This window comes from Coregonus lavaretus, assembly GCF_964263955.1.
Source record: "Coregonus lavaretus genome assembly, chromosome: 34".
NCBI classification, from domain to species: domain Eukaryota; kingdom Metazoa; phylum Chordata; class Actinopteri; order Salmoniformes; family Salmonidae; genus Coregonus; species Coregonus lavaretus.
In genome coordinates this window covers 27,307,051-27,333,544 of record NC_140021.1, presented here as the reverse complement: position 1 = coordinate 27,333,544, position 26,494 = coordinate 27,307,051, and the positions used below count along the sequence as shown (strand labels likewise).

Below are 26,494 nucleotides of genomic sequence, written 5' to 3'. Positions count from 1 at the left end.
TCAGTCTTTGATTCCCAACACACCTGTAATCAAACCCCAGTGATACACAGAGCTTCCAAAATGCAATTTTTAATGAAATAGTATTTGCCAAGCCTATGTAAAATTGTCATAACATCACATATCTTGTAACAGTCTCAAAACCTTTTTTTTTTTTACTTGATCCTCGGCCGTGTCACGTGATCACTTCCTGTATCTCCTCGCTCCCCCTCTCTCCTGTCTCTCATGACAAGGGACAAAGACACAGAAACAGCTTTTAGTAGTTAATGCAATCACTGAGTATTTCCAACCATATTCAATATTCCTTCGTTCATATTATTCCCTCTAAGACTAAAATCAGAACTAAATAGATCGCTCAAAAACATTTTTATTTTATTTTAATCCGTCATTTAATTTAATTCATTATACTTCGCCAACATATATTTAATGTATAAATTCAATAGGTCACAAAACAAGTTTCATCTTTAACCATCGCCGATTAAACTAGAATAATCGTGCTAAAATCTATCTTCTCTTTGCCCGTGTGTTTCTCTGTCTGCCCCTGCAGCTCCCAAATGGGACCTATGACCTCAACCAACCATTTTGTTTTGTAGTTTTACAATACCCTCGTGTTGTAGTTTAGTGCCGTAAACCAAAACGTGTCCTAATCTCGTGCCATAAACTCCCCCTTTCTGTAGTGTAGTGTCGCAAAATTAAACGCATGCGCACAGCCATTCAAAAATACCTTTTCACCGTGGAAGAAAGATTTTCTACTCCCTCCCGAAACAGACAGAATAACAGTCCAGCTGTAACTCCCGTTTCCCCCTTATAGTCAAACAACATTTAACAGCGCTCACAAAACATATACCCTGACTTAAACACAGAGACAAATTTAAGAGACTTTAATCCATCGCAATGGAATCTCTAAGGATACATTAGCATGTAGCACACAACACAATTAGCATTTAGCATTAGCCTTAGCCTTAGGTACACTGTGACACAAAACACATTTAGCATTCAGCATTAGCCTTAGCCACGAGGTAACTGCGGTCTACCCAGCCCTAAGTAACCTGCACCGTGGCCAAATCATTGTCCATTATTATCCATATCTCCGCCTAACTTTATGCTGCCGTAAGTTCTGGATAATCATAGAGAGGTTACCCCATGCATTATACTTCGTCAACTATACGATGAGCATAACATGCATACAATCCATCCAGCTTATAATTCCCAGAATCAACCTTACCATACCGAACGCGTTGCAAGGATTTTATGGCCCATTCCTAAAGAATCGCCTCGCTTCGAGGTCTTTACCAGATTCACGGTGCCCTAAAGAATGCGCATATCTGCCTTAATCGTACACTTCAATACTTAAATCCTACCGTTTAATGCTCTAAAAACTCCCAATTATCTGCCGTTTCCAATGGAATAAATTTTAGCAGACTCTAGTCGACCGCAATAACGCCACCCGAGGCAAGGTCAGAATGGTACATCTCTCCAGTGTACACAAGTCGTATCCAATCTAACAAACTCCGAAGCGGTAAGAAACACTCACCCTTTTTTGGCCATGCTTCAAAGCGAGTTAGCCTGGCGGTTGACTGAAACAAGGAAGAGACGCAAACCCAGCCCCACGTTGGGCGCCATTATGTCATATCTGATGAGTGGTGGCCATTATTGCTGTCAACAAAGAGTCCGTTATGCTGCATCGTGTTAGAGGCTTTTATTAAAATCAAGAGGTTACAGCATAAGTTAACAGACCCGCGGAGTCCGGAGAACAGCATCCTAGATTGCCATGGCCGTTCTGCCTTCTCATCGTTTAACCCCTATTTATAAACAATGCAAAAAGATGGGTGGCTCCCTCTTCTGGCCAATCACCAGTCTCCCCTGGGGCGTCACCCTCCAAACGCTACATTTGAACTAAGATCATAAAACAACATTCTTTGTTCCTCCAAAACATTTAACAAAGACATAATCTTCAGATACGATACATACCTACTCATTCCAGGGTTTTTCTTTATTTTTACTATTTTCTACATTGTAGAATAATGGTGAAGATATCAAAACTATGAAATAACACATATGGAATCATGTAGTAACTAACAAAGTGTTAAACAAATCAAAATATATTTTATATTTTAGATTCTTCAAAAGTAGCCGCCCTTTGCCTTGATGACAGCTTTGCACACTCTTGGCATTCTCTTAACCAGCTTCACCTGGAATGCTTTCTCAACAGTCTTGAAGGAGTTCCCACATATGCTGAGCACGTGTTGGCTGCTTTTCTTTCACTCTGTGGTCCAACTCATCTCAAACCATCTCAATTGGGTTGAGGTTGGGTGATTGTGGAGGCCAGGTCATCTGATGCAGCACTCCATCACTCTCCTTCTTGGTCAAATAGCCCTTACACAGCCTGGAGGTGTGTTGGGTCATTGTCCTGTTGAAAAACAAATGATAGTCCCACTAAGCGCAAACCAGATGGGATGGCGTATCGCTGCAGAATGCTGTGGTAGCCATGCTGTTACGTGTGCCTTGATTTCTAAATAAATCACTGACAGTGTCATCAACAAAGCACCCCCACACCATCATACCTCCTCCTCCATGCTTCACACATGCGGAGATCATCCGTTCACGTACTCTGCGTCTCACAAAGCCACATTGGTTGGAACCAATGTCAGTCCAAAGGACAGGTTTCCACCGGTCTAATGTCCATTGCTCGTGTTTCTTGGCCCAAACAAGTCTCTTCTTATTATTGGTGTCCTTTAGTATTGGTTTTTTTGCAGCAATTCGACCATGAGGGTCTGATTCACGCAGTCTCCTCTGAACAGTTGATGTTGAGATGTGTCTGTTACTTGAACTCTGTGAAGCATTTATTTGGGCTGCAATTTCTGAGAATGGTAACTCTAATGAACTTATCCTCTGCAGCAGAGGTAACTATGGGTCTTCCATTCCTGTGGCGGTCCTCATGAGAGCCAGTTTCATCATAGTGCTTAATGGTGTTTGCGACTGCACTTGAAGAAACTTTAAAAGTTATTGAAATTTTCCGTATTGACTGACCTTCATGTCTTAAAGTAATGATGGACTGTCATTTCTCTTTGCTTATTTGAGCTGTTCTTGCCATAATATGGCCAAATAGGGCTATCGTCTGTATACCAACCCTACCTTGTCACAACACAACTGATTGGCTCAAACGCATTAAGAAGGAAATCAATTCCACAAATTCACTTTTAAGAATGCACACCTATTAATTGAAATGCATTCCAGGTGATTACCTCATGAAGCTGGTTGAGAGAATGCCAAGAGTGTGCAAAGCTGTCATCAAGGCAAAGGGTGGCTACTTTGAAGAATCTCAAATATAAAATATATTTTGATTTGTTGAAAACCTTTTTGGTTACTACATGATCCCATATGTGTTATTTCATAGTTTTGATGTATTCAGTATTATTTTCCTAATAATCCTGTTTACATGGGCACATCTGCGACTTTTGTTAATGCAGAAAATCGCCAATAAAAGTAAATGTACTACCACAGTGACCATGCTATTTTTGCAAAGCCTATTTAATTCTGAGTTTTTTTATTTAACTAGGCAAGTCAGTTATGAACAAATTCTTATTTACAATGACGGCCTACACCAGCCAAACCCGGTGTCACGGTTTACTAAGCCAGAACCCAGAAGCAGACCAGGACAAGGTGAGTTGAAACGAAGGTGAGTATTTATTTAACAGATTCAAAAAACGATGCAGAATAATCCAGGGGACAGAGCGGGCGGCGGAGATGAGTTGGTGGAGGTGCAGTGGCAGATCCAAGAATGGCTCGGCAGCCGCCGACAACCAGGCAGGGGTTGGGTGAAGGTTCCGGGGAATTGACTGCAGATAGAAACAAAATGGAGGTATGTACACGGCAAGCCAACAAGGTGCAAAACAACAAAACTAACGCTAGAAACTCCAAGTCTGATACACTGACATACATACTGTTCATGGCTAACGATCCGGCAGGGAATGGATGTCAGGTCAGGGCTTAAGGGTGATGATCAGGACCAGGTGTGCAGACCGCTGATGAGATGCAGGTGCGGTTAATCGGGAGATCTCCCGCCTAGCAACGTCGCCCGGCAACCAGGCCGGGAGCGTTCACGAACCCTCAGGAAACTGGAGATTCCGAGCAGAAAAATGGCAACACAGGCAGGAACCGACTCAGGATGCAGGGTTCATGACACCCGGACGACGCTGGGCCAATTGTGCGCCGCCCTATGGGACTCCCAATCACGGCCGGTTGTGATACAGCCTGGAATTGAACCAGGGGGTCTGTAATGACGCCTCAAGCACTGAGATGCAGTGCCTTAGACCACTGCGCCACTCTGGAACCCAATCATGTAAAGTTTGTATGTGAAACATATTTATAAGACTCACTTTTTCCGAACTCACTTCCCTCGCAAATAAGGAGGAGGCTTGCGCTACTGGTGCTGCACATGCACAGACAAATACACAGCTGGAACACCAATTAAGCTTTTTACGTGTCCAAATAATTCGATAGATTGCTCCGAAAATTGTGACTTTACACCGATTAAGATTAGCAGCGTAAGCAGCGTAAACGTTACTATTTCCATATTCGCCCTACTGCCATAATCAGTTTAATATCAAATTATTAGTGTACATGTAAACATACTCATTGGGTGTTTCTCAAAATGCATACTGCCGTATGCCGAGCACGCAAATTGGAGCACTGTAGGGTCGGAATATGAGTCCAAATCAAAATATGTGAAACAGTTCATGGAGGGCACTTTTCGAATGCGTACTCCGTTTGTTCATATTTTGAAGCATGCATCAATGCAAGCTTCAACGGAAAGTATGCAAAGAAATAGGACGCAACCAGGTAAAAATGACACAAATGTTCTTGAAATCAATGCCGCCCATTATTTGAGCTGAAGCGAGAGAAACTATACTCCGACTTCAGAATGAAATGCTGCCTATTCACATCTCAAATGTTGCCTGACTACAATATTTTATCTTGATACAATAATAAATCCCTGCTGTGTTAATTTTGGCATGGTTACCTGCCTACTATACCCACTGTAGTGTGCGTAGGTCGTAAGTCAATAGAGCTAACTGGCTAGCTGGCAGCAGTTTGTCCAGTATGGGCCACCATAGTTGGATGTTTGATAGTAACAACACAGAGTAACGGAATCTTTTGTAAACAAGCCTTTTTTTTGTATTGACTACTGCAGCTGGAGTAGCAAATTAGCAATAATATTAGCTAGCATTTTTCAGCTAGAATTTTCACCACCTAGTATGCATGCCCTGATGCCTTCCTCACGGTAATGTTTTCAGGGATTTATATGAGGTGGGAGAGAGTGTATTGTAGGTTTGCAAGAGTTTCAATCCAGTGGGGAAGTGTGCTTGGGAGATTTTCAGACATGCATACACACAACAGTGTGTTTTCCCTGCAATACACGTAGTCATGAAACCTGACAGACACTGTTAGATCCCGGGTAAATTTAGTTGAATACTCAACCTGATCACGCCGGGTATACAGAGCCGTTCACGTCGTCTGAACACCAACCTGTTTGTTTTCTCAATGAAGATGCAGGGTGTGCCGAAGCCATATATGTGTGACACGCCATTGATAAAGTAATCTGGACTTTTCAACCCAGAAACACGTCTTTTCATACAGTGAATTTAATTCAGTTACTTTCCAGTGATCATAAAGCAATCTAATTTCTGTACAAAAAGGCCAAGCAGGTTTCTCTCATTTCAAGAAGAAGAGGTTTGCATTAAAGGAAAGAACGTTTTTAAGTGGCTGTCTAGACATGAGACATGCCTTTTTGGGTCAATTTGGAATGCTTTAGGAGTGAAGCGAATGCACTTGGTTAAACACGTGCTACAATGGTAAAGTAAAAAAAGGGAGTCGACCAAATTATAATTAGGATTATAAGTAATTTCCTTAGTAGGTGAGTCATAGCTCAGGGATGATAGTTTCCCACTAGGAATTACGAGTTGGAGAGGCAGGTAGCTTAGGGGGTAAGAGCGTTGTGCCAGTAATTGAAAGGTCGCTGGTTCTAATCCCTGAGCTGACTAGATGACAAATCTGTCGATGTGCCCTTAAGCAAGGCACTTAACCCTAATTGCTCCTGTAAGTCACTCTGGATAAGAGCGTCTGCTAAATGACTAAAATGTAATATGTTCAAGTGGATTTTTCCCAGTCGTATGTGGTAAATACCACCTTCCCACTTGGTTATGAACGCAGCATTAATATATTGTTGTGTAGTCACCAATCAACTTCAAAATCACTTTTAACTTCAAGATTGCTCTGTCTTGGTTAGCTTGGCATTCGACTGTAGACTATTTTACATTGATAACCAAATATAATCTAAGCGACTGTTCAAACAATAAACAAAACAAACATTGTATTGTATTGTATTGTATTAGAATCCCCCCAAAAATGTATTTTGTTTAGAAGTAATAATTATGTGATTATAGGCTATTTTGAAACGGTAAAAACAACTGTAGCCTTTAGCTTTTTTTCCAGGACAAAATGTGCAACTAAACCTCCGTACAGCCTCTTTAAGATGCTGCTGTTTTAAACTGAAGAATGACACTTCAAACACAATCTGCATGGAATGAAAGGCAAACGTTTCAAGACTGTATTTTAGTACTTCCCAAAGAATAGGAATAATGGCACAGTCAAGCCATATCAGTTTTAGCATGTGTGTCATCACGTATTGAGCAATGGATTGATGGATCAATCTCGACTTTGAACCAACGGGATGACTTTACTGACAGCCTCCACAGTTGACAGGGAGACATGGAGTTGGACTTTTTGAGAGACAGCAAGGCTTATCTTACATTTTTGGCCCAGAAAGGAAGGGGGCGGGATATAGGAGTGAACAGTTTAGGAATGTGACGTCACTAGTTTGCGTTGCATCACTATGGCAGTGCAGTGCATCACCGTTAACATAAACCGTTACGTATTTTTTTTTTACATCTGCTAAATGAAACAAACAGAAAGTGAACCTGTTCACAGGGGAACACTGATTAAAAGTGTGTGAATTGGATCCACAGGGTAAAAGTGACAGCTAGGAGCTGGCATCAAACACTTCTACGGATGGAACCTACGCAGTAACTGTTTTTTTTCTATATGTTTTTTTTCCTTGGATTGTGTGAATTAGAGAGAAGGAGGATGAAAGGAAGCAAAGAAAAAAGGTTGAGAAGGGATCCGGATTGTTGGCGTCACGTTGACGGCTGAAGCCTTGTTCAATCGATGCTGAAGATCAAAGGCGCAGGTGTGAGGCTGTTACCATGGTACCATACCTATAACGGGGTGAGTCATCAGGGGTGAGGGGGGCCACCACCCCTTGGGCAAGAGAGATGGCGAGGGATTCCGCTCGTGCGTCACACTCTCTCTCTCCTTTGCGAAGATGAGGGCTATCTGATTCACTGAAAGAGAGACGGCTGTGAACTCCGAGACTCTTCCTCACTCCCCCTCACCCTGCCCACTCCTTTCCCTCCCTACCAGGGCATGTCATCACTCACAGAAGAATCAGACTGGATAAAGCAATGACAGATGAGGCATGTCAAAAGCTTTTCACTCCTGACTCCAGGGGGGAAGGTGGAGAATGACAGTATCATTCATGGCTGAGGCTTCTCTATATGTCAAATAAATACTCTCCTTTCATTTTCATTCCCCTTTCATTTCCTCTTCCATCCTCCTTCCCGAATTAATTCTGTGGCTTGGATTGAACCAAACGCAGATAAATGAACTCTGCCCTGTGATTGACATGTATGGGAAATTGTCTTGAAAAGTTTGTCTAATTGCACAGGTTGCTTGTCTGTGTTTGTTTGAATCCCAGCCGTGTGTTGTAAACAGTGTGGCAAGCTTTCTGTCAAAGACTTTCACACTGCTGGTGAATAACTTCTGAGGAAAACTCACTTGGCTCATATCAAACACTGATTAGCATTTCACATGTGCTATTCAGGGTGCCAGATGTGGGATGAGTGATTTTTCCCCAGACGTTATTCAACGGCAGTGAGAAGACCTTTGATGGAAAGCTGACCACACTAATTACTACACAGGATATCATTCCGTCTGTTGTATCATGATGATACAGCTGATGATACAAATGTTTCATGCCGGGTTTTCTTTAGGTTTTTTTTGCAATTCATTATGCGTTGTCTTTTAAAACACTGACATCAAACACGTTAAGCACAACTATTGCCCCAAGACAGAGCGCTGATTGCCAAATAAGTTGTGTTTACCTTTTAGAGGCTACGAATGCGTACAAGGAGCTGAAGCGGGTAAGGTTTTTAAACGGGTCAACACTCATTAAGCCACATGGCCAGACGGTATTCCAGGTATTCTGGGTTTCCTCAGGGAATGTGCAGATCAGCTGGCAGGCTCTTCACAGACATTTTCAACCTCTCTTTGTCCCAGCCTGTAATCCCCATGTTTCAAACTGACTACCATTATTCCTGTTCCCAAAAACTCTAAGGCATCCTGACACAATGATTACAGCCCTGTAGCACTCACATCTGTAATAATGAAGTGCTTTGAAAGGCTGGTCATGGCACATATCAACTCCATCATCCCAGACACCCGGGACCCACTCCAATTTGCATACCGCACAAAACAGATCCACAGACGACGCAATCACAATTGCACTTCACACTGCCCTCTCCGACCTATACATTTGCATAAAAGGAATACATTTACCACAGTACCTAACTTCCCCTATGATGGATTTTCTGATATGGTCACAGGTAAATGTGACTGCCTCACATGCCTTGCTTTTATAAAACGGTTACCAACATACAGTCTTAAAATAACAATTAATTACATATTTTCATTAAAATTTTATTTTGATAAGCAAATTCATACAATTGTATTATTCCACCAGAAGATATAGTCTGGACAAAAATCTGGTTGTTAATTATTTTGGTCATGTTGCTACAGACGTGACCCAGTGGTAAATTATTTTTGCATAGTTGCTATAGACGGGTTGGTTGTTTAGAAACAGAACCGACGCATGTGCAACTATGGGGCAAAACAGATGGAGTTGGCTTAGACTGTTGACAACATGTAAACTATACTTAATCTTCAAATGTTTATTGAAAACATAAATAAATTTGCACAATGAGCACTTGTTGTCTCTCAAATACATTGTTCCAGTTGTTGGTTAGGTAGCTAGCAAATTTTTACCATATTTGCATAGACATGACATGAGTCAAAACACCTTAAAATAACACATGGTATTAATAACAAGATACAATGAGCTGAAACGAGCCACCTACGATTACCCACAAGGCAGCTTCTTGTCATTGTTGTTAGCTATCTGACCGTTCAGAATCATAACAACGCATACCTTCCGGCTACATCAATGCAAGCGGGACGTTATCAGTCAACTCTCTGTGCAACATGACTGGTCATCCATTATAAACAAAATGGTTGCTATGCAGGCTGGATAACGTTCTTATCACTTGCTAATTAGCTAGCCAACTTCAGCTAACTCTGTCACGTCAAACATTGCACCTGGAAACACTGCTCGTCCAATCAGCATCCAGGATCCAAACAACCCGTTGTATAATTATAAATAATTTGTACGCTGCAAATAGACCGCAAGGAGCCCAAACAGGTACATTTACATTTCAGTCATTTAGCAGACGCTCTTATCCAGAGCGACTTACAGTTAGTGAATGCATACGTTTTTTTCATACTGGCCCCCCATGGGAAACGAACCCACATTCCTGCCAGCCAAAACCTCCCCTACCTTGGACGATGCTGGACCAATTGTGCGCCGCCCATTGGTCTCCCGGTTACTGCCGGCTGTGACAGAGCCTGGACTCGAACCAGGATCTCTAGTGGCACAGCTAGCACTGCGATGCAGTGCCTTAGACCACTGCGCCACTTGGGAGATACTATTTAACAAAAACATAATACACTGAACAAAATATAAATGCAACATGCAACAATTTAAAATATTTTACAAGTAATATAAGGAAATCAGTGTTGAATGTCCAAACTGAAATAGTCAACTAGCTATTATGTTAAAGTAAGAATTATTTGAGGTAAAAGTCATTTCTTTGTTTGCTGAAACTGTTGCTGAGCAGTGACATTGTTAGTGTTAGCTAGCTAACGTTAGCTTGTTAGCTAATGATAGCTTACTAGCTAATGTTAGTTAAAACAGACCAATGGGGGTTAGCTAGTTAGCTTGGTTAAACGTTTCCTTGTGTGCCTTTTTCTGCAGATCACTCTATGCATCGCTCTGTTTGTGTCTCACAATGTTAGACGTTGAAAATAGGTACTAGGTTAGCTAACATTTGAGCATTGATAGCTCCCGGAGCAAAGAGGCCATCCCATTAGCTGACGTTACCAATAATAGTTTTTCCTGTCAGCGAACACGTATAGGTCCTAAAAGTTATGACGTTAGCAATTATTTAGCTAGCTAGCTATTTATGACAATGTCAGAAATATTAATATCTGGCTATACATTGCTTTGACCTAGCTAGCTAGTTAACGTTATCAACCAGAGAGACATTCAGGTCTTTCCTAGCTACAATTCCTAGCTAGTTGTCCAACTCTAGCTGTAAACAGCTGAGTTGACTTACTATTTTAAAAGGCCTTCTTGAGTAGAAGCTAATTAACGTTAGTATTTGCAACCATCCAGTCCTATGATTAAATATTTATAATTTACAAAGCGTTATGTATCTGGCAGTCAAACCATACCTGATTACATTTATTTTAATCATTTTCTAGATCAAGGATATCCACCTGTAATTTGAAAATACAGTACAACCCCAATCAAAGTAAGTACAGATTATATATATATTTTTACATCTACCTTTTTCCTCAATATTGTAATAACATGTTCTACTACATTTACATTTACATTTTAGTCATTTAGCAGACGCTCTTATCTTATTTTTTTCATAACTAGGATAATGTTGACACAAGAGTAACTTATGACAACAGTAGAACAGTTTTTTCTCTCTGGAGTAAGGTAAATCCAGCACATTCTGTGACTGATGACCTTGTACGATACAATGGCTTAGTGTTTATTCACAGTAGGCTACAGGTCTTAAGACGATTGACAGACTTTCTCTCCACTGTCTGGTGTTCTGGTCCTGAGCCTGTATTCACAGAGTCAGAGTAGCAGTGCTGATCTAGGATCTGCCTTTTCAATCATAAGGAATAAAAAGAGGGACCTGATCCTAGATCAGCACTCCTCTACTCTGAGATGCTTTATGGTGCTCTACTAGACACCTGCCTTTATCTATGTACATGGGTGTGTGTAATAATGTGTACATCTCCTGCCAATGTGAAACCCCCAGGTGCGATCACCGCTTTGAGAAGGTTCTGGAGGAGGTGACCTGCTACACCCCTCACTACATGGAAGAGACGGAGTCTATCTTTGACCAATCACAGGAGGAGAGGAAGAGGATCAGCAATGATCCACAATTGACGTCACCAACAATGAGAGGATGGCTACACCCGCTGTGACTAGGAGGGTGTGTATCTCATCACTCACTGATCAATTATGTCATGCCGTGATCTCTCATTCCACCTCTGTCTCCCTCTCCTTTCTATCTTTCTCTTTCCTCCTTTCCTCCCTCTCTCCCAGTGTGAAGGCTGTGTATAATGAGCTCCACAACATTCTCATGGCCATCAATGAGTGGGACAAACTGCGCTGTTGGAAGAACACCCACAGACCGGGCATGCCCACTGACTGGCCTCAGTTCCAGGTGCAACACACACACACAGCGGGCTAATGGAAGTTAATGGGGCCTAATGGAGTGTACTGTAATATGGGATTACATAGATGTCAGCCCCTTTGTTATTGTCAGAGTTAGTCTAATGTAGCGAACAGTGTTACAAGCTAATGTAGCAGACTGTATAACAGTGGTGTATGGTCCAACAATGTGACCATTATTAGAAACTGCTGGAGGGTATATACTGGACCAGTCTGCCTTGTTGTTCAATGGAGTCTATTGCAACCTCTCTTTCAGGAGTGGGCACCAGAACATAAAATTTGAAGAAAGAGGTAGAGGCACAGCAAGGCACAATAGAGGTGAGCATGTCTCCATCTGTCTTTATGACCTACGTCAACTGCAGCAGTGTATTTGATCTGTGCTTGTGCCAGCACCAGCAACGCAAGCCTTTTTCTATGCTTATGTGCGAGTAGAGTGAGTTCAGAAAACAGAAAGTAGGCCTATGCGTCTTAGAAATAGTTTTCACATACCAACTTTATATGTCCGATCTCAGAATCAAACAGGCTTGCCCAAAATAACATGGTAGAATGTTTATTTTGATTGACAATTTTGTGCATTTATCAAAATCCCATCAGGTAGCCTGATTTCAGATGTCATGTAAACAACATTATTAGGGAAATCAATCTTCTTGCACAGCATGTAAACGCTTAAATCAAACTATGATATTAATCTGACGTATTATTGTTTGCATACGTAATGCCAGCCGTGTTCCTATTGGTCAGTCACCTGGATCGGCTCGTAACACCAGCCACACTACACGATAAAGGCAAAAAAATACTGACACTGCCAGAACTTTGATGGAGCCTACGACGAAACGTAGTGGTACTTAATCAGCAGACCTAGACCCTGTAAGACTGAAGAGCCAAGATGTTCGACAATCATTTATAATCTAAGAATTTGCCCACGACGTCAACATTTTGTCTTGGACGGCAAAATCGTGGCATAAGACGGCTAAAATCGTACAGTCTGCAAAGGCCTGAAGTAGTTGGAGTCATTCAGTACTCACTTACCATCTCATTACGATGAATCATCAATTCCTAATTACTGATTGGTTTGTAGATAGTGTTAGTGTTATGTATCCTCTGTGTGTGTGTGTGTGTGTGTGTGTGTGTGTGTGTGTGTGTGTGTGTGTGTGTGTGTGTGTGTGTGTGGATGCATTCAGAGACTCAGCGATCAGCTTGTTGGGGCTGAACTGGGAGCATAGTACTGTAGCGGTGGGACAGAGGAGACGGCAACAGACAGGGCTTCGTCCTGAGACCTATCCTACGAATCAGGTTTGAGGAATTAGCGAGGTAACTTTGGTCAACTCTGAGTTTAACTTGGGCTACACTACATGACCGAAAGTATGTGGACACCTGCTCGTCGAACATCTCATTCACAAATCATGGGGATTAATATGGAGTTGGTCCCCCCTTTGCTGCTATAACAGCCTCCACTCTTCTGGGAAGGCTTTCCACTAGATGTTGGAACATTGCTGCGGGGACATGCTTCCATTCAGCCACAAGAGCATTAGTGAGGTAACCTGATTCATCTTATCAACCTGCTAATTATTAGAATCAGGTGTTCTAGATCAGAGTTGGAGCAAAAACCTACAGGACGGTAGCTCTCCAGGAACATGGTTGGGCAGTCCTGATCTAGAATGTCATTGTATGCTGTAGCTTTAAGATTTCCCTTCACTGGAACTAATGGGCCTAGCCCGAACCATGAAAAACTGCCCTAGACCATTATTCTTCCTCCAGCCAAACTTTACAGTTTACAGCATTCGGGCAGGTAGCGTTCTCCTGGCATCCGCCAAACCCAGATTTGTCCTTCAGATTGCCAGATGGTGAAGCGTGATTTATCACTCCAGAGAACATGTTTCCACTGCTCCAGAGTCCAATGTCGGCAAGCTTTACACCACTCCAGCTGACGCTTGGCATTGCGCATGGTGGTCGAACTTTTCGAACACACCGACTGCGTCATTGCGTTTTGGTACACCAGAAGTACATTCATTAACATGGGACGCTGCGTTTGCCTTGCAGCATTGCGTTGCAGAGGCAGTTGCAGTGCGTTCTGTGTGGTGCTTACGTTGGATTTATCGAACGTATGCGTCAAACTGTATGCATAAACGGGTTGACAGAAATGGTAGCAGAAGGTGAATGTTGAACTTTTGTTGCACACATATCTAGATGATGCTGCATACTATTTTGCGCAATGACGCAGTCAGTGTGTTCAAAACGTTAGGCTTGTGTGCTGCTGCTCGGCTATGGAAACCCATTTCATGAAGCTCCCGACAGTGGAGGAAGATATACTGTTTTACATTAGCACTACACATCTGATTCAAATCATCAACATTTGATAATAAGTTGATCATTTGAATCGGCTGTGTAGCGCTAGGGCAAAAACTAAAAATGTGCACCCCTTTGGGTCCCCAGGACCAGACTAATCACATTCCCCACCTCACCTCTCTGTGGCTACCGTATGTAGGTAGATATGATTCAACTCTGTGAACACATTGACTGTACTTCAATGAATGATTGTTATGTGTACCTGTTTGCTTTATTTGCCGACTACAAGCATGTAGGTTAGATATGAGAGCATTGCAAAGGTTCAGTGTTGCTACAGTTTGCAAACAAAGTAATTGTGACACTATTTATGTTTTACAGGTGATCATGGTTACAGTCTTATCATATAGCTGGGCAACTCTCGGAATGCAATTAGTTTAATCAGGTGTGTTAGCTGGGGCTGGGGGAAAAGTGTGACAGCAATCAGGCCTCAGAGGGCTGGAGTACTACGATGAGGATGACCACATCGAGATTGAATCAACAGACTTGACGCAAGATCCAGCGTGATCTGATACAGGGCTCTCCTGGAGAGTTACCGTCTTGTAGGTTTTCTCCAACCCTAATCTAGTGCACCTGATTCTAATAACTAGCTGGTTGATAAGCTACAGGAGGGTAAATCTTCAGGAGATCTGAACCTCCACCTAGTCCCCCCACCCTTTTCTCTTGTAACCTCTCTCCCTCTACTATAGCCGTCTTTGGTGATTAGACTGAGAGGGATGTAAACACAAATAGCTTGCAGCTACCACATTTAACAATGTGTGATTCATTCACCATTACATCATCATTTAAAATAAAGTGAATAATCTTTGTTTCATATTCTTGTTTGTGCTAAGGAGGTCCAGTAGGTTAATATGAATTGTACTGATGACTGTTTAACAATCATGTTGGTAAGGTTGACTTGAGTGTGCTGTTAATGTTTTGGTATTGTAATCACCTGCTGCTTGCATTTCAATAGCTAAGTTGTTTATGAATTACACAATTGTCAGAAACTCAGGATGAATCAGGCAAAGATGCTGAAACATCAGTCAACATCCATCTTAGTGCAGAACAACATTGCCTGGACAAGTATTATATGGGTTGAGACTCAAAATAATATAAGCGATATGGGCAAAGAGTAGCTATTACCGACGATCAAGGTAAGAATAGACATACAGTGGGGTGAAAAAAGTATTTAGTCAGCCACCAATTGTACAAGTTCTCCCACTTAAAAAGATGAGAGAGGCCTGTAATCTTCATCATAGGTACAAGTCAACTATGACAGACAAAATGAGGAAAAAAAATCCAGAAAATCACATTGTAGGATTTTTTATGAATTTATTTGCAAATTATGGTGGAAAATAAGTATTTGGTCACCTACAAACAAGCAAGATGTCTGGCTCTCACAGACCTGTAACTTCTTCTTTAAGAGGCTTCTCTTGTCCTCCACTCGTTACCTGTATTAATGGCACCTGTTTGAACTTGTTATCAGTATAAAAGACATCTGTCCACATCCTCAAACAGTCACACTCCAAACTCCACTATGGCCAAGACCAAAGAGCTGTCAAAGGACACCAGAAACAAAATTGTAGACCTGCACCAGGCTGGAAAGACTGAATCTGCAATAGGTAAGCAGCTTGGTTTGAAGAAATCAACTGTGGGAGCAATTATTAGGAAATGGAAGACATACAAGACCACTGATAATGTCCCTCGATCTGGGGCTCCACGCAAGATCTCACCCTGTGGGGTCAAAATGATCACAAGAACGGTGAGCAAAAATCCCAGAACTACACGGGGGGACCTAGTGAATGACCTGCAGAGAGCTGGGACCAAAGTAACAAAGCCTACCATCAGTAACACACTACGCCGCCAGGGACTCAAATCCTGCAGTGCCAGACGTGTCCCCCTGCTTAAGCCAGTACATATCCAGGCCCGTCTGAAGTTTGCTAGAGTGCATTTGGATGATCCAGAAGATGATTGGGAGAATGTCATATGGTCAGATGAAACCAAAATAGAACTTTTTGGTAAAAACTCAACTCATCGTGTTTGGAGTACAAATAATGCTGAGTGGCATCCAAAGAACACCATACCTACTGTGAAGCATGGGGGTGGAAACATCATGCTTTGGGGCTGTTTTTCTGCAAAGGGACAAGGACGACTGATCCGTGTAAAGGAAAGAATGAATGGGGCCATGTATCGTGAGATTTTGAGTGAAAACCTCCTTCCATCAGCAAGGGCATTGAAGATGAAACGTGGCTGGGTCTTTCAGCATGACAATGATCCCAAACACACCGCCCGGGCAACGAAGGAGTGGCTTCGTAAGAAGCATTTCAAGGTCCTGGAGTGGCCTAGCCAGTCTCCAGATCTCAACCCCATAGAAAATCTTTGGAGGGAGTTGAAAGTCTGTGTTGCCCAGCGACAGCCCCAAAACATCACTGATCTAGAGGAGATCTGCATGGAGGAATGGGCCAAAATACCAGCAACAGTGTGTGAAAACCTTGTGAAGACTTACAGAAAACGTTTGACCTGTGTCATTGCCAACAAAGGGTATATAACAAAGTATTGAGAAACTTTTGTTATTGACCAAATACTTATTTTCCACCATAATTTGCAAATAAATTCATAAAAAATCCTACAATGTGATTTTCTGCATTTTCTTTTCTAATTTTGTCTGTCATAGTTGACGTGTACCTATGATGAACATTACAGGCCTCTCTCATCTTTTGAAGTGGGAGAACTTGCACAATTGGTGGCTGACTAAATACTTTTTTTCCCCACTGTAGCTATAACGTTCTACTTCTGTTTGATGAAACTGTCACGGCATTATGCTATTGTATGTAATTTGAGCATTGGTTTTATAAGCTTGCGTAGCTAACTAGCTAGCTACGGTGGAGAGGTCGATTTGATGCAACAAAATTAACGTTTGTAGCTGATCTGAGTTTGTAGCCGATCGTCACGTCTATAATAAAAGTGACTCCAAAATGACACAATACATTATTTACCATTCATTTCTATTAGCCACAAAATAATCTGAAACACAACCAAAACGAACTGCAAATGCATCCAACAAGTTTGTAGAGTCACAATCAACCAATCAACCAAATGTATTTATAAAGCCTTTTTTACATCAGCAGATGTCAAAGAGTGCTATACAGAAACCCAGCCTAACACCCCAAACAGCAAGCAATGCAGATGTAGAAGCACGGTGGATAGGAAAAACTCTCTAGAAAGGCAGGAACCTAGGAAGAAACCTAGAGAGGAACCAGGCTCTGAGGGGCGGCCAGTCCTCTTCTGGCTGTGCAGGGTGGAGATAGTACATGGCCATTAAGGCCAGATTGTTCTTCAAGATGTTCAAACGTTCATAGATGACCAGCAAGGTCATTCGGAGGTGAGAGAGAGAGAGAGAGAGAGAGAGAGAGAGAGAGAGAGAGAGAGAGAGAGAGAGAGAGAGAGAGAGAGAGAGAGAGAGAGAGAGAGAGAGAGAGAGAGAGAGAGAGAGAGAGAGAGAGAGAGAGAGAGAGAGAAAACAGCAGGTCCGGGACAAGGTAGCACGTCTGGTGAACAGGTCAGTGTTCCATAGCCGCAGGCACACTGGAGCAGCAGCACGACCAGGTGGATTGGGGACAGCAATTAGTCATCAGGCCAGGTAGTCCTGAGGCATGATCCTAGGGCTCAGATCCTCCGGGAGGGGAGGGAGAGAGAGAGAATTAGAGGGAGCTTCATTAAATTGACACAGGACACTAGATAAGACAGGAGAATTACACCATATATAACAGACTGAACCTAGCCTCTCGGCACATAGACTGGGCCAGACTAGACTCAATCGTAGGACCTACTGAAGAGATGAGTCTTAAAGGTCGAGACTGAGTCTGCGTCTCTCACATGGATAGACAGACCATTCCATAAAATGTTTGTTCGATAGGAGAAAACCCTGCCTCCAGCTCTTTGCTTAGAAATTCTAGGGACAATAAGGAGGCCTGTGTCTTGTGAGTGTAGCGTACGTGTAGGTATGTAAGGCAGGACCAAATCGAAGAGATAGGTAGGAGCAAGCCCATTTAATGCTTTGTAGGTTAGCAGTAAAACCTTGAAATCATCACTAGCCTTAACAGGAAGCGGCTAGCACTGGAGTAATATGATAATATTTTGGGGTTCTAGTCAAGATTCTAGCAGCTGTGTTTAGCACTAACTGAAGTTTATTTAGTGCTTTATCCGGGTAGCCAAAGAGTAGAGCATTGCAGTAGTCGAATCTAGAAGTGAAAAAAGCATGGATTAGCTTTTCTGAATAATCTTTTTACAAAAAGTTTCTGATTTTCGCAATGTTACGAAGCTGGGAAAAAGCTGTCTTTGAAATATTCTTGATATGTTCATCAAAAGAGAGATCAGGGTCCAGAGTAATGCCGAGGTCCTTCAGTTTTATTTGAGACGACTGTACAACCATCAAGATTAATTGTCAGATCCAACAGCAGATCAGTTTGTTTCTTGGGACCTAGAACTAGCATCTCGCCATCCACTTCCTTATGCCTAAGACAGGCAATTTTGGGGCTTCACCGTATTTCATCAAAATGTACAGCAGTGTGTCGTCCACATAGCAGTGAAAGTTGACATTGTATTTCTGAATGACATCAACAAGAGGTAGAATATACAGTGCATTCGGAAGGTATTTTGTTGCAATACAGCCTTATTCTAAAATGAATTAAATTGTTATTTTCCCTCATCAAACTACACACAATACCCCATAATGACAAAGCAAAAACAGTTTTTTAGAAATGTTTGCAAATGTATTAAAAATAAAAAACGGAAATATCACATTTACATAAGTATTCAGACCCTTTACTCAGTACTTTGTTGAAGCACCTTTGGCAGCGATTACAGCCTCAAGTCTTCTTGGGTATGATGCTACAAGCTTGGCACACCTGTATCTGGGGAGTGTTTCCCATTCTTCTCTGCATATCCTCTCAAGCTCTGTCAGGTTGGATGGGTAGCGTCACTACACAGCTATTTTCAGGTCTCTCCAGAGATGTTCGATCGGGTTCAAGTTTGGGCTCTGACTGGGCCACTCAAGGACATTCAGAGACCTGTCCCGAAGCCTTAGGGTGGTTGTCCTGTTGGAAGGTGAACCTTCGCCCCAGTCTGAGGAGCTGAGCACTCTGGAGAAGGTTTTCATCAAGGATCTCTCTGTCCGTCCTTCTGGAAGGTTCTCCCATCTCCACAGAGGAAGTCTGGAGCTCTGTCAGAGTGACCATCGGGATCTTGGTCACCTCCCTGACCAAGGCCCTTCTCACCCGATTGCTCAGTTTGGCCGGGCGGCTAGCTCTAGGAAGAGTTTTGGTGGTTCCAAACTTCTTCAATTTAAGAATGATGGAGGCAACTGTGTTCTTGGGGACCTTCAATGCTGAGGAAATGTTTTGGTACCCTTCCCCAGATCTGTGCCTCGATACAATCCTGTCTCAGAGCTCTACGGACAATTCCTTCGACCTCATGGCTTGGTTTTTGCACTGTCAACTGTGGGACCTTATATAGACAGGTGTGTGCCTTTCCAAATCATGTCCATTCAATTAAATTTACCACAAGTGGACTCCAATCAAGTTATAGAAACATCTCAAGGATGATCAATGGAAACAGGATGCACCTGAGCTCAATTTCGATTATCATAGCAAAGGGTATTTCTGTTTCTTTTTTTATATATATATGCAAACATTTCTATAAACCTGTCTTCGGTTTGTCATTATGGGGTATTGTGTGTAGATTGCTGAGGATTATTTATTTAATCCATTTTAGAATAAGGCCGTAACGTAGAAAAATGAGGGGGGTCTGAGTACTTTCCGAAGGCACTGTATAGTGAAAACAATAGCGGTTCTAAAACGGAACCTTGAGGAATGCCGAAACATACAATTGATTTGTCAGAGGACAAACCATCCACAGAGTTGAACTGATATCTTTCCGACAGATAAGATCTGAACCAGGCAAGAACTTGTCCGTGTAGACCAATTAGGGTTTCCAGTCTCTCCAAAAGAATGTGGTGATTGATGGTGTCAAAAGCAGTACTAAAGTCTAGGAACACGAGGACAGATGCAGAGCCGTGGTCAGACGCCATTAAAAGGTCATTTACCACCTTCACGAGTGCAGTCACAGTGCTATGATGGGGTCTAAAACCAGACTGAAGTATTTTGTATACATTATTTGTCTTCAGGAATGCAGCGCAACAGCTTTTTCAAAAACATTTGAGAGGAATGTGAGATCGATAGTTTTTTACATTTCCGGGTGAAAGTTTGGCTTTTTCAAGGGAGGCTTTATTACTGCCACTTTTAGTGAGTTTGGTACACATCCGGTGGATAGGGAGCCGGAAGGAAGTAGCTCTTTCAGTAGTTTAGTTGGAATAGGGTCCAGTATGCAGCTTGAAGGTCTAGAGGCCATGACTATTTTCATGAATATGTGAAGAGATACAGGAGTAAAAAACTTGAGTGTCTCCATTGATCTTAAGTCCTGGCAGTTCTGTGCAGACCTAGGAAAAATGAGTTTTGGAGAAATACGCAGATTCAAAGAGGATTTGCTTTCTAATCATCATGATCTTTTCATTGAAGACCTTCATGAATTCATCACTGCTGAAGTGAAAGCCATCCTCTCTTCGGGAAGCTGCTTTTTAGTTAGCTTTGCTACAGTATCAAAATACATTTTGGATTGTTCTTATTCTCCTCAATTAGGTTGGAAAAATAGGATGATCGAGCAGCAGTGAGGGCTCTTTGATATTGCACGGTACTGTCTTTCCATGCTAGTCGGAAGAGTTCCAGTTTGGTGGAGTGCCATTTCCGTTCCAATTCCGTTCCAAGCTTGATTTAGTCATTGTGGAATATGGGACCAAATACTAAACTTTTGACTACTTTATTTATGAGAATCTTTAGGGGTGTCAATAATTTTGACCCCTACGTTTTCGAGAGAATAAAAATACTTGTTAAATAAAATCTCTTTGTCTGAGCAATTGTATTAGTATAAAATAATATAATTTCCCCATTTTTTGAGCATACAATCTAGATCAGTGTTTGAATTATTTATTTTATGCAGTCATTATTGCTCATCTTTATCAAGGGTTTCAATAATTGCGGACTCTGACTCGTATATAACTGCATTCTCTATCTTTTTTTCTTCTCTTGCATTTCACATGTTTTATTTCTATATTATCTATATTACCTCTATTGTACATTATTGGGAAATAGTTTGCAAGTTAAAGGGGAATTTCACCCTGGGGGAATCTGGGCTTGTTTTCATCATGTCCGAGATATTTCTACATCAGTGAGATATGTTTCACACATAATTACCCAGAAGGAAGGTACATTAGGTCTGGGCTACGTGTGCTGAATGATACACCCTATGGCGGCTTCTGGTGTATTGATGGGGGGAGGACGATGATATCTGAAATTAAATGTAGTCCTGCTTTGTGGCATTTTGTGAAGGCTCTATGTGATACTGATTGCACTATATGGTTTTGTGCGTGTTGATATAATAATAATAATAATAATAATAATAATAATAATAATAATAATAATAATAATATAATATGCCATTTAGCAGACGCTTTTATCCAAAGCGACTTACAGTCATGCGTGCATACATTTTATTTTATTTATTTTTAATTTTTTTGTGTATGGGTGGTCCCGGGGATCGAACCCACTACCTTGGCGTTACAAGCGCCGTGCTCTACCAGCTGGTTATCCTTGTTCGATAGAGCCATTGGATGTCTTTCAGCGATGTTCCCATCGACACATTCATTGCTAAAAAATAAAGCTTTTCCAGTCTCCGAAAGACTACAATTCGTGTGGGGCAGAGCTTCGTGCCCTGGCCATGTCCCTCCCCAAGGCGGGCTTTTTTAAAAGGGACGTGGACACTAACAACACAATCCTTTGGTCAAAACTGAAAGAACTGACCAGACTGCAATGGCTTGAAGTTATTCCTCTCATCAACACGAATTCGACAATGGAGCATTTTTTTATGTTCTATTAGTTACATGGTGAAATTCAACCATATATGATTCAACTGGATGGATTCGAAACAAAGAGTTGGATTTAGCTAGAAGCTCAGCTACAGCCGATGCCAGCACCAAGAGGACAGATAACAAATACGGTGGCTAGCTAAGTAAATAATATTTACTGCAAGCCACCTAGCCAGCTAGCTAATCTACTGAAACCCATATTGTGTATTGCTGGCTAACATACTACTGTGTTACAGTGGGGGAAAATCTAATCAACTAGCTATATAACCTAATTGACGAGGGTGATCAAGCAGCAGTGAGGGCTCTTCGATATTGGTTATGATTATAACCGTGGATGCATTTCAATCTCACAAAAATGCCACAAGATAGGATTCCAAACAGATGTAAATTACAATGATTGATTATCCAGCAAGCTATCTAGCTAAGTTTACTAGGTAACAGTGAGGAGATACAACAATACAACAATTTACTGTTCAAACTGTACAATAGAGTATAATTTATTTGTCTTACGGACAATACCGTGTGATGCCTGGATTTCTTCCAGGAGTGGATTCTAGATGGCGAGAAACAGAATTCCTTTGCCTGCCTGTGTCACTGTGGCAGAACTTGATCCCGTGAACTGTATTCCTCTCAATGGATTGGACATTATGCTGGATTCCAAGCAGAAGAAGACTCAAGAGGAGCTGAATTGCAGTTTGATCATGACAAAACTCCTTATACAGCTGTACAAGTATTCCCTGAACTTTACTACACTGATCATACTGTATTGTCTTACTGAATGTATCTTTGTGAATGGCAATTTCATCATGCCTACCTCTCCCATCATCTGCTGATAACCAGTTCTCTTAGCTACAGATTGTTACACCAGATAATGTGATTTAACCAATGATTTTTGGTATCCATTACTGGGAGTTACAGGATAGGTACTCTTTGGTGTGGCGCTGGAGGTAGAAGCTGTTAAGAAGCCTTTTGGACCTAGACTTAGCGCTCCGGTACCATTTGCCGTGCGGTAATAGAGAGAACAGTCTATGACTAGGGTGGCTGGAGTCTTTGGCAGTAGGAGGGGACTGAGCGCGCACCCCTGAGGGGCCCCCGTGTTGAGGATCAGCGTGGCAGATGTGTTGTTACCTACCCTTACCACCTGGGGGTGGCCTGTCAGGAAGTCCAGGATCCAGTTGATGAGGGAGGTGTTTAGTCCCAGCGTCCTTGGCTTAGTGATGAGCTTTGAGGGCACTATGGTGTTGAACGCTGAGCTGTAGTCAATGAATAGCATTCTCACGTAGGTGTTCCTTTTGTCCAGGTGGGAAAGGGCATTGTGGAGTGCAATAGAGATTGCATCATTGTTGGATCTGTTGGGGCGGTATGCAAATTGTAGTGGGTCTAGTGTTTCTGGGATAATGGTGTTGATGTGAGCCATGACCAGCCTTTCAAAGCACTTCATGGCTACAGACGTGAGTGCTACGGGTCGGTAGTCATTTAGGCAGGTTACCTTGGTGTTCTTGGGCACAGGGACTAAGTTGGTCTGCTTGAAACATGTTGGTATTACAGACTCGGTCAGGGACAGGTTGAAAATGTAAATTAAGACACTTGCCAGTTGGTCAGAGCATGCTCGGAGTACCACTTACCCTGCGGCCTTGTGAATGTTGACCTGTTTAAAGGTCTTACTCACATCGGCTACGGAGAGCGTGATCACACAGTCGTCCAGAACAGCAGGTGCTCTCATGCATGCTTCAGTGTTGCTTGCCTTGAGGCATGCATATAAGTCATTTAGCTCGTCTGGTAGGCTCGTGTCACTGGGCAGCTCACGGCTGTGCTTCCCTTTGTTGTCCGTAATAGTTTGCAACCCCTGCCATATCCGACGAGCGTCGGAGCCGGTGTAGTAGGATTCAATCTTAGTCCTGTATTGAAGCTGTTTGATGGTTCATTGGAGGGCAATGCGGGATTTCTTATAAGTGTCCGGGTTAGAATCCCACTCCTTGAAAGCAGAAGCCCTACCCTTTAGCTCAGTGCGGATGTTGCCTGTAATCAATGGCTTCTGGTTGGGGTAGGTACATACGGTCACTGTGGGGACGACGTCATCGATGCACTTATTGATGAATCCAGACACTGATGTGGTGTACTCCTGAATGCCATCGGAAGAATCCCGGAACATATTCCAGTCTGTGCTAGCAAAACAGTCCTGTAGTTTAGCATCTGCGTCATCTGACCCCTTTCGTATTGACCGAGTCACTGGTACTTCCAGGTTTAAACTTTTTGCTTGTAAGCATGAATCAGGAGGATAGAGATATGGTCAGATTTTTTTCCTCTGGTTGCAAATTTGTAACATGCTACAAATTACGCGAAAAAACACACACAATAGAACAATTGGTTAGGTGCACGTAAAACGGCAGCCATCTCCTCCGGCGCCATGGGAGCTGCTTTTGAGAGGAAAGCTCAGTCAACAAAGTGAATGGGCTGGGGGGGCTGCAGAATGTGTGAAAAGTCTTATGAAAAGTCTTAGGAGGGCAATACACAGTATGTATTGTTGTGTATGGGAGATTGAGGATAAATGGCCTTTCAATTGTTCTCATACACAACAATACATTTACTGTCTCTAACATCCTTCCTCATCTCAAAGACCTATCTGTAAACCTCCCCCAGCCCATTGACAGATTATTCTTGTCAAGATGTATTTTTGTAGACATGTCTTTGTCTTGTGTTTTGAGAATCTACAGAGAGAAGAATGAGGTGGTTGTGTCATTACTGTTGTAGTCTTGAATTCATACCTTTCAGTGTCCCTTGCTCATTTTTGTCCCACAATCTTGTTGTGCTTCATAACCGCAAGGTGTGTACCGAAAATGCCTCCGCTTTGAGGTAATTTTCAGCAGGGCACTCTTTAAGTACTCCAGACAACCTGAGTTTTACAGAGAGAAAAGGTAAAAAGAAAAGGGGTAGACTAAATTGATTACCTTGTCTGGAAGGCACTCTGTGATTCTCAGGCTACATCTAACCACCTGTAACCCCATAACACAAACCCATACAAACACTACCCAATTCTTGTAAATTGAGCTATCTTAGACGTCAGCTTCTAAATATTTTTGCCAACTTACCTTCAACTTGTGCGGAGCTAGGGGTTGGAAGCACATGCTGGTGGAATCAGATTCTGTACCACCTACAACAAAACACACAACAAAACACAATTTAACCACCCCCCTAATTGTATTGATCTCTATTAGACTGGCTAGCTTAGCACACCTAACATGGACATTTCAATATTGTCAGCTTACTGTTCACTAGCTAGCATCACTAAATTGGCAGCAAAATTGCTAGCCAGCTGAGAACCAACAAACCAACCATAGATGATGTACAGTGCCTTCGGAAAGTTTTCAGACCACTTGACTTTTTCCATTTTTTGTTACGTTACATTACATTTCTAAAATATATATTTTTTTATCTACAGCAATCTACACACAATACCCCATAATGACAAATGTTTGCTAATTTATTAAAAATAAAAACTTAATTGGAGTTGACCTGTAGTAAATTCAATTGATTGGACATGATTTGGAAAGGAACACACCTGTATATATAAGGTCCCACAGTTGACAGTGCATGTCAGAACAAAAACCAAGCCATGAGGTTGAAGGAATTGTCCGTAGAGCTCCGAGACAGGATTGTGTCGAGGCACAGATCTGGGGAAGGGTACCAAAACATTTCTGCAGCATTGAACTTCTCAAGAACACAACGGCCTCCATCATTCTTAAATGGAAGAAGTTTGGAACCACCAAGACTTCCTAGAGCTGGCCGCCCGGCCAAACTGAGCAATCAGGGGAGAAGGGCTTTGGTCAGGGAGGTGACCAAGAACCCAATGGTCACTCTGACAGAGCTCTAGAGTTCCTCTGTGGAGATGGGAGACCCTTCCAGAAGGACAACCATCTCTGCAGCACTCCAACAATCAGGCCTTTATGGTAGAGTGGCCAGATGGAAGCCACTCCTCAGTAAAAGCACATGACAGCCCGTTTTGAGTTTTCCAAAAGGCACCTAAAGACTCTCAGACCATGAGAAACAAGATTCTCTGGTCTGATGAAACCTAGATTGAACTCTTTGGCCTGAATGCCAAGCGTCACGTCTGGAGGAAACCTGGCACCATCCCTACGGTGAAGCATGGTGGTGCCAGCATCATGCTGTGGGGATGTTTTTCAGTGGGAGGTACTGAGAGACTAGTCAGGATCGATGCAAAGATGGACAGAGCAAACTACAGAGAGATCCTTGATGAAAACCTGCTCCAGAGCACACAGGACCTCAGACTGGGGTGGAGGTTCACCTTCCAATAGGACAACGACCCTAAGCACACAGCAGGAGACAACGCAGGAGTGGCTTCGGGACAAGTTATTGAATGTCCTTGAGTGGCCCTGTCAGAGCCCGCACTTGAACCTCAGCCCCGAGTTGGGCCCTGGACACCATATGTGAACTTATTGCCCCCCATCTAGTTCGTAATGCTTGGT

The 26,494-nt window shown here is 42.4% G+C and overlaps 1 long non-coding RNA gene across 1 annotated transcript; it reads left to right on the top strand.

Annotated features, from left to right (window-relative positions):
• Positions 1-5,162: 5,162 nt before the first annotated feature.
• LOC311109441 lies at positions 5,163-25,463 on the top strand. The gene is made up of 6 exons (XR_014610600.1): positions 5,163-5,281; positions 10,714-10,763; positions 11,289-11,465; positions 11,579-11,699; positions 11,964-12,025; positions 22,555-25,463. It is a non-coding gene; the product is annotated as an uncharacterized lncRNA (long non-coding RNA).
• Positions 25,464-26,494: the final 1,031 nt, after the last annotated feature.